A 7322-nucleotide genomic window follows, 5' to 3' on the forward strand; every position below is an offset into this window, starting at 1 on the left:
CGTCGCCTCGGTCGACCACAACGCGAGTCACCCGTCGCCCCCAACGGCCGCTGGCCTCGGCTCCGTCCCCCGTTGCCCCTGCCTACTTCGTCCCCGGCCCCGTCCCCCGTCGCCCCCACCTACCCCCGGCCGCGCGGGCAACGAGCATGGCGGATGCGCGGGCGACGAGCATGGAAGACCCGCGGGTGGCGAGCATGGCGTGCAGCGGCGGCTCACTCCACCGTCGATTGCTCAGCGCAGGCGCGCAGCAGCCTCGTCCCTCTGGCGCGCGGCGGCCTCTTCCCTCGGGCGCGCGGCGGCCTCGTCCCTCGGGCGCGCGGCGGCCTCGTCCCACGAGCATGGCGCGTGACGGCCACTACAGGGGAGCTGCTCCCTCCGGCATCGGCCGCCTGACGCTGCACGGGCGCGCGGCGGTGCCCCTCCCTCTCTCTGCAGGAACCAGCGAGCACGGCCGGGCGGTGGTGCGGATTCCAGGGTCGGCCAAGCGGCGCGGGCGAGCGTGGTTGTTCGGTGGCGCGACGAGTAGGGCCGGGCGAGTGGCGCGGTGAGCAGGGCGAGGCGGCGGCAGTGGTGTCCCTGGCGAGAAGGACGGCCAGCGGTGAAGAACCTCTTGCTGTGATGGAGGACTTGATTGCTTTTCATTTTTAGTTTGTAGGGGTCCTTGTGTAAGTTTTGAGGACACTTCTGCAACTTCTTTGTAACCACCGATGATGAATGCAACACAGCTAAGGGCATGTGGAATCCAAAATCTCCGCAAGCTAAACATGTTTTGGTTTGTTGAATGTGTGTCTGGCGAGATGCTCTGCTCGGACGTCACTTTATTTAAAAAAAGAAAAATAATCTTTGCCGTCTGTACTGTAGTTTGGAAGACGGCAAAGCACATGTTTGACTGACTGCAAAGAACACGTTTTTTGCCGTCTGTTATTTTTGCGGCAGATGGCAAAACTATATTGACTGATTTTGCCGTCATCTCGACAAAAGGCTGACGGCAAAGTATTCTTTGCCGACTTATCTTTGCCGTCTGAGTTTGCCATTTGTTTTTTGACGGCAAAGTCTTTGCCGTTTGGATTTGGGTCTTTGCCGTCTGTGATCCACAGACGGCAAATTACCTGTTTCCTGTAGTGCTAATTCTTCCCTAAGATACTTTCTAAGTGGTACTTAATTTCTAGGTACTTCAAGGACTTTGACTTTGTTAGTTAAGATTTTCATTTTAATCCATGTGATCAATTTTTGTATGGGCAATGCAAGTTCATAAAATATTTGATTTTCTTGGTACTTGTTAGGTTACTACATGTGAGATTAATTGAACCCCTGATTATAAGTTTTTCTGTTTGATATGCTACATTGTCATTATGCTTGGTTGTGGAAGTGCATGGCAATCATAGGTCATATTACGCCAATTGTGCTTGTTAGGGAATGGTTTTTGGAGATGTGTGTACTGGTTAGAGGCCACATGATGCCAATTATGCTTGCATAATTGTACAGATTGATTTTGGGAGACCTGCGTGGGATGCTCGACTCTGGCTTGAGCCTCTGAAGTTGTTCCCCACAACCTGAAGATGTGAACTACGCTGCTGCTCCCGGTATGAGTGTTCCTTCCGATGGATGATGCTCTGTTGCCGCTGTTGCCTCAACCCTCCTAACTGTCGTCTTCTTCCCTTCTCTTGCTGCTCGATGAAGTTGGTCATGCTGCTAGCTTTGCATGCTATGGAGTTTCTGTCCCTACCTACGGTAAATTCAGTATTAATCTACACATGTGTTTGCACAATTCCAAGACCTGGCTGATGATATAGTTTTGACTTATAATGATCTGATTATGTATGCCTTTTTCTGAAGATATATGTATGTCAGTATGCATTATTAAGTATATACTGGGCACAGAAGGGGGGTGTATTGTATCTCAGTGTGTAACATCATCTTTTAACCGAATATTTTATTCAATCTGAATTTAGATCTTTTATTTAGCCTGTACTAGCTTGTGATTTCCTATGCTGCAACCTGTAATTAATTTTCTATAGCTGCCCGACTATGTACTACTGTTTGCTAATGCACTTGGGATCATTTCTGGTTTGATAATAAATGAAGTATGTCTAATTTGGATCATAACTAGAGCACCAACGTATGCTTCTAACAACTGTGTGAGAAATTAACACAACTGAAGTATTTGACTCATCTATAGATTGACATTGTTCTAGCTTACTCCTTCAGTGCATACACCTGATAATTGAGATTGGGACCCCCTTTTGTAATCATAACACTGTAATCAGCAATTGATTGAGGATCACTTGGCAAATAAGTGGGGATATCGTCACTCAATAAGATTGCAGTTTGTGAGGTTTAGGCTCTTTTCAACATCAGATTCCAGTAGATGTAGATAATGCCATGCTTACTTTTTGACATGAATACTTTGTGTTGTGCTTCTTAGCTCTAATACTACTTTGTGTTTACTTATAGATATTAAAGGCCATAAATCGGGTTAAGACCATAGACTAGAGTCTCCTATGAATTTGACTCCGATGGTGGGGATCCCATTTCGGTGAAATCATGTTGTTATAACTTGAACACACCAGGAAGACAAGGGAGTAGTCGTTCCTTGGACTGGCATTTTTTTTTACGACGGCATTGGCATGGATGATCAGTACAAGTGCTATTGGGGATTCTCTCGACCTGGCTCCTCCAGCTTCACTGGATGATGAAAGTTTCAGTCAAATGAGTTTATTATGTATTTGACATGAGATGATCCAAAAAGAGGTACTATGATACATCTATTTCACAAGGAAAGGCGGTCAATTATAATTAGCTCTAGCATCTATTTACCCATAAAAAACCTGTCAAAAAAACAAAAAAAGTCTAGCCTCTATTTGCCCATACTTGGCATGGAAGCGCTATGTTTTTTCCGTAAGATATGTGCCACGGCTCTACTCTTTGAAAAATCTTTACTACAACAAAGTGTCGTTTCAAGAAGCATTTTTTTCTCCCGTTGCAATGCATGGGTTCTCTTGCTATTTCTATTAAATGCCAAAGAATACAAAGAGTTCAAAGTTCGTGCCAATATCCTTTGTAGCCAACGCTGAGAAAGTTTTTAGTGATGGATGGAACATGTAATGGCACGCCTTGCTAGGGACCATGCACCCTGGAATGATGGTTACTTGCTTAAGATCTATATATGTCAGCATGGTTACTTGCTTATGACGGTTCCTTCAATACATTTGTGAGCTCTTGTTGATGTCAGTCAATGCACATGTCAAGAGGGTTATGACTTGTGTTGGACATGTGCTGACATACAGGGGCAATGGACATGAAGTTCATACCCCTCACGTCGTGCGAGATTCGATCAAATGCATCGAGCTAGACTTTTGTATTAAATTGATGATAAATATGTTCACCTATAATTTGATTCGACTCACGTTGATTGTGTTAAATTGTAACAATAAGAAGATATTTATCGCAACACACTTGTAAGTCTCTGCGATTACAAGTTGTAAAGTACAATGATGTTTTTGTCTAATGTCTTTATTTCTAAATTTGTTTTCCCATGGCAACGCACGGGCATTCAGCTATCTGAAGTAAAGTAAACTGTTCAAATGCCCTCATGTTACTAAAAGGTGCTAATAGTTAGCATAGCTGTAGTCGGTGCCCTGTTATTATTTGTTAAGTTAGGATGCTTACGTTGTGGTTCGTTGTGTATGTAAGCTGACAAGTAGTACATCTCCATTTTTTCAGTTTTAGAAAAAAATTACAGTGGATTGTGCCGGCTAGGGTGGTTACTTTCTTTGGAAAGAAAGAAACATATATATTGGAGATGCATGCGTTTAGAAATTATTATTTTTTTGCCATGAGTTCAATAGTCTCTGTTAAATCACAGTAATTTTGTTGCTCTGCTGAGCAGGTTTTCTTATACATATATTTATTTTGAAAATTCATAGATGGATGAAATGCTGCTGAGACTTTACAAGATATTCCAGCAGAGGCATCCTTACCGTCCGCATTACAAGGATATGAGAACATTGGGGTCCTGAAGGTAGTGACCTGTTTACCATACACATATTTACTTCCTTTTTAGGGCGGAACAATGGATAGCACAATTCCAAGTACAGCTCTTCAAGAACAGGATCTCTGAAGGAACAACAGTTTACAAGCTTGGCGCTTACCAGGTTCAATATGCTAGGGAAAGATACAAAACTGTAGATCGTCCATGAAGAGTAGTGTTTGACCAAAAAACTACCATGGAACCAATTGTGCCTCAGCCACCAAACTTTCCCAAGTATGGATATACCACCTACATGTACACAGTATCAAAGCCGCATTAAACAAATCGTTTTGTTGTTAGGTCAGCAACTCTTAAGAATTGTTTTTATTGTATAATTTTCCACTTCTTACAACTTACAATTTACTGAACTTGTGAATGTTGGATTAGTTACCAGCATCACAAGAATATTTGCGCCGACCGGCGGATCGATTGACCAGATATGAGAAAATCACATCACAAACGTGCGCCAACTTTTATCATTTTTCATTCCGTGTTCTTATCTCTCCACTGAAACAATGGTATATCTTTTCAGAATGCAGGCCGTTGTGATGTTTTGGGGAAAATTAGCAGATGCCCTTGACGCAGACAAGCTACAACGGTGGTTCTATTTGTTGGCATGCCAGTACATGAATTTAATGTAAGTACTTATCGTCATCTTATATCCATCCTGCACAATTTAGATAAGAAATTAAAATTACCCGTTAATTTTTTTGTACAGGAAACTTGGCCTTCAAGTCCTGTCTGGCAACTCGATGGTACATAAATCCAACTATTTCTGAAGTGGCAACTATTCTAGGAAGGTACACACAGCACAAATAATCCATCTGTGCAACTAATTTTCAATAATCCATCATCTGTGTTGACAAATTTCACAATATCTCAGATTACTGCAAGATCCCATCAAATTGAGATAAGCACCGGCTCACAGGGTCATCGCTAGGCAACAAATACAACAATCACATAATTATCAGCCGTTGACCTTGGTGGAATCATGGTATGTTGTCATTGCTATCAAAGCTACACTAATGTCTTTCTCCGAGTAACAATTTGGTTTCCTTCTAAAATAGAAAATAGATTGACCTGATGTGACTTGCAGGACCAGTACTATAGACTAGAAATAAAGAGAACTGAAGTGTCCCCTTCCATGGCGTTGGGGGGCCTTTCTCTGCCAGGCGCGGCGGCTCCTTGGTAGAATGATGCAGCTGGCTCGGCGGAGGTTAGGAGGCTCGTCGGCCGGCATTTCGTTGATGCATGGGTGCCATATTGCGATGGAACGGCAGTATAACATACAAAACTTTGACGAGGCTCATCTGCTTCAAAATTTCATAATAAGGTTTGCCTTTTTTCTATTTGCATTTATTCTATTAAGTCTTCAGATTGTTTGTGTTGGCCGACGAAAAAAGATTTAGGATCCTAGATTTCTACTTTATATCACTCTGAAAGATCACTAACCAATCCGTCCATTCGGATTTCAGTAGATATAATGGACTACATTCACTCACGTTGGCCACAACCTATTTGAAGAAATTTCTCTTTTGATTTATTGGTGTGAAGTTGTTGTTTCATAGATATCTCTAAGCAAGGAAAGTTTGTTGTAGAGATATATGCATATTCTGGCCTTCTATTCTCGTCCTTTTCATGTTCGAGATCAACGTACTCATTAGACTAAATTTTAGTATTGCATCGTTAAGCACTTTCTGGAATAACATGCAATAGGTGTATGTTCTATAACCTCTATGCTTTAGCTGGAAATGGTAACTTGATTGAACTCGATCAGTTGTAAGCTTACCTAAATTCGTACGTACATAAACAAAATACACTTCCATCTCCCTGTAGTCATAAAGAAGTATACTGTAAAATTCATAGATGATCAATACTATTTCATTTGCATAAACAAACTCAAGGCATATACAAATTTTGGATCACGATCTACTATTTACCATGCATCAGTTAACTCAAGGCATCGATCAAAATCTAGCATTCTTTGTTGTGTGCAGCATGGAGAAGACAGAGATTGTCTGATATATCCGATTGCACAATATAATTTTCTCTTGCATATTTATAATCTGCCATTTGAATGATGTTTTTTGTGTTGTAGTCCAATCAAACAATTTGAAACTTTGGTGTTGTCACATTGGAGTCCATGCTGAGCAGTAATGGTAGACTGTCGTTGATGCCCGACCCATGATGCCGACGAAGGAACGAGAGTCGACGAGGAGTAGATGCCATGGGTTTGTGAACTGGCCAAGCCACCGTTGTCCGTTTGGTAATGTCCGATGCATCAGAGGCATAGTATGACTTGCCCCGACTTTGACGTCGTCTACCAACATCCGACGAAGGGAACCCGTCCCGGTTTCCATCTTGATGGTAAGTTCTCTAATCTTCTATCTCATGGGATGTGATGTGGTTGCCTTCATTTTGGCTTTTGACAAAGGGTTGAAATTAGCTTATGTGCTTCCGACGATTGAAATTCCAGTTATATTATCAACCTTCAGCGAGCAGTGACAACGAACTCCATTCCCCCACCACACCACACCCATGTTTCATGTGATGTGCTTTAAGCCATGTTTCAGCTTGTCTCAACCCAGCATGTATTTTTTGTTTCAGTTGTTGAGCTCTGCACTACAAAACTGAGAAAGACCCATAACTTTTTACAGGTCAGCCATGTTTACTAAAATATATAATTTCTAAAACATTTCCAGCAATATGTGAGTTGTTTGCTTGCTCAACCTTACGCTAGGATCGTTTCTACAGACTACAAATAGAGGGAAGTTGGCTTGTGCCTTACTATAGACAGATGAACCAATAAAATGATTGGAAAGGCTCTTTCCAAGCATAAGGTAAGCTGAATCTTGTACAACTTACTTAATGTATTTTGGTCAGTATGTTGTTTATTTTCTGAAATTGATACTCCATTGTAGAGGAGCTTTTGAAGGGACTGAAGAACCGGAACCTCCCCTCCTCCCTCCCGCGACGCTCCCGCAGGCGTCCGAGGGGCAACCCTAGCACCGCCGTCGGTCCCCCCTCCCTCGCCATCGCCCGGGGGCGCCCGCTCGTCGTTGGCGGCGGCAGGGCCTTCTCGTCTCCGCGCATGGGGGTTTCGGCGCAAACCGGACGCCTCTGGCCGGATGCGGCGCTTGGCGCTGGGCGTGGCAGCTCGGCAGCATGCTGACGTGGGCTGCCGGCGGCGCATGCCAGCGACGCGATGGGCGGTGCGGGCTGGAGGCTGGTGGTCGCGGCTGCGCGCCCAGATCCGCCTCTAGCACCGCGAATTGCGGGCAACCTGGGTCGC

General features: G+C 43.7%; 1 long non-coding RNA gene across 1 annotated transcript in view; it reads left to right on the forward strand.

Annotated features, from left to right (window-relative positions):
- The window catches only part of LOC119340084, a 12493-nt gene extending 5329 nt beyond the window's left edge, over positions 1–7164 (forward strand). Inside the window, exons 6-17 of the long non-coding RNA XR_005164356.1 lie at positions 1486–1583; positions 1681–1731; positions 2455–2751; positions 3927–4021; positions 4563–4667; positions 4749–4830; positions 4914–5024; positions 5127–5363; positions 6129–6397; positions 6638–6687; positions 6771–6870; positions 6952–7164. This is a non-coding gene — a long non-coding RNA (uncharacterized LOC119340084). The remainder of the gene's footprint in view (positions 1–1485; positions 1584–1680; positions 1732–2454; positions 2752–3926; positions 4022–4562; positions 4668–4748; positions 4831–4913; positions 5025–5126; positions 5364–6128; positions 6398–6637; positions 6688–6770; positions 6871–6951) is intronic.
- Positions 7165–7322: the final 158 nt, after the last annotated feature.

The sequence above is a fragment of the Triticum dicoccoides genome, chromosome 7B (assembly GCF_002162155.2).
Source record: "Triticum dicoccoides isolate Atlit2015 ecotype Zavitan chromosome 7B, WEW_v2.0, whole genome shotgun sequence".
In the NCBI taxonomy this organism is placed as follows: domain Eukaryota; kingdom Viridiplantae; phylum Streptophyta; class Magnoliopsida; order Poales; family Poaceae; genus Triticum; species Triticum dicoccoides.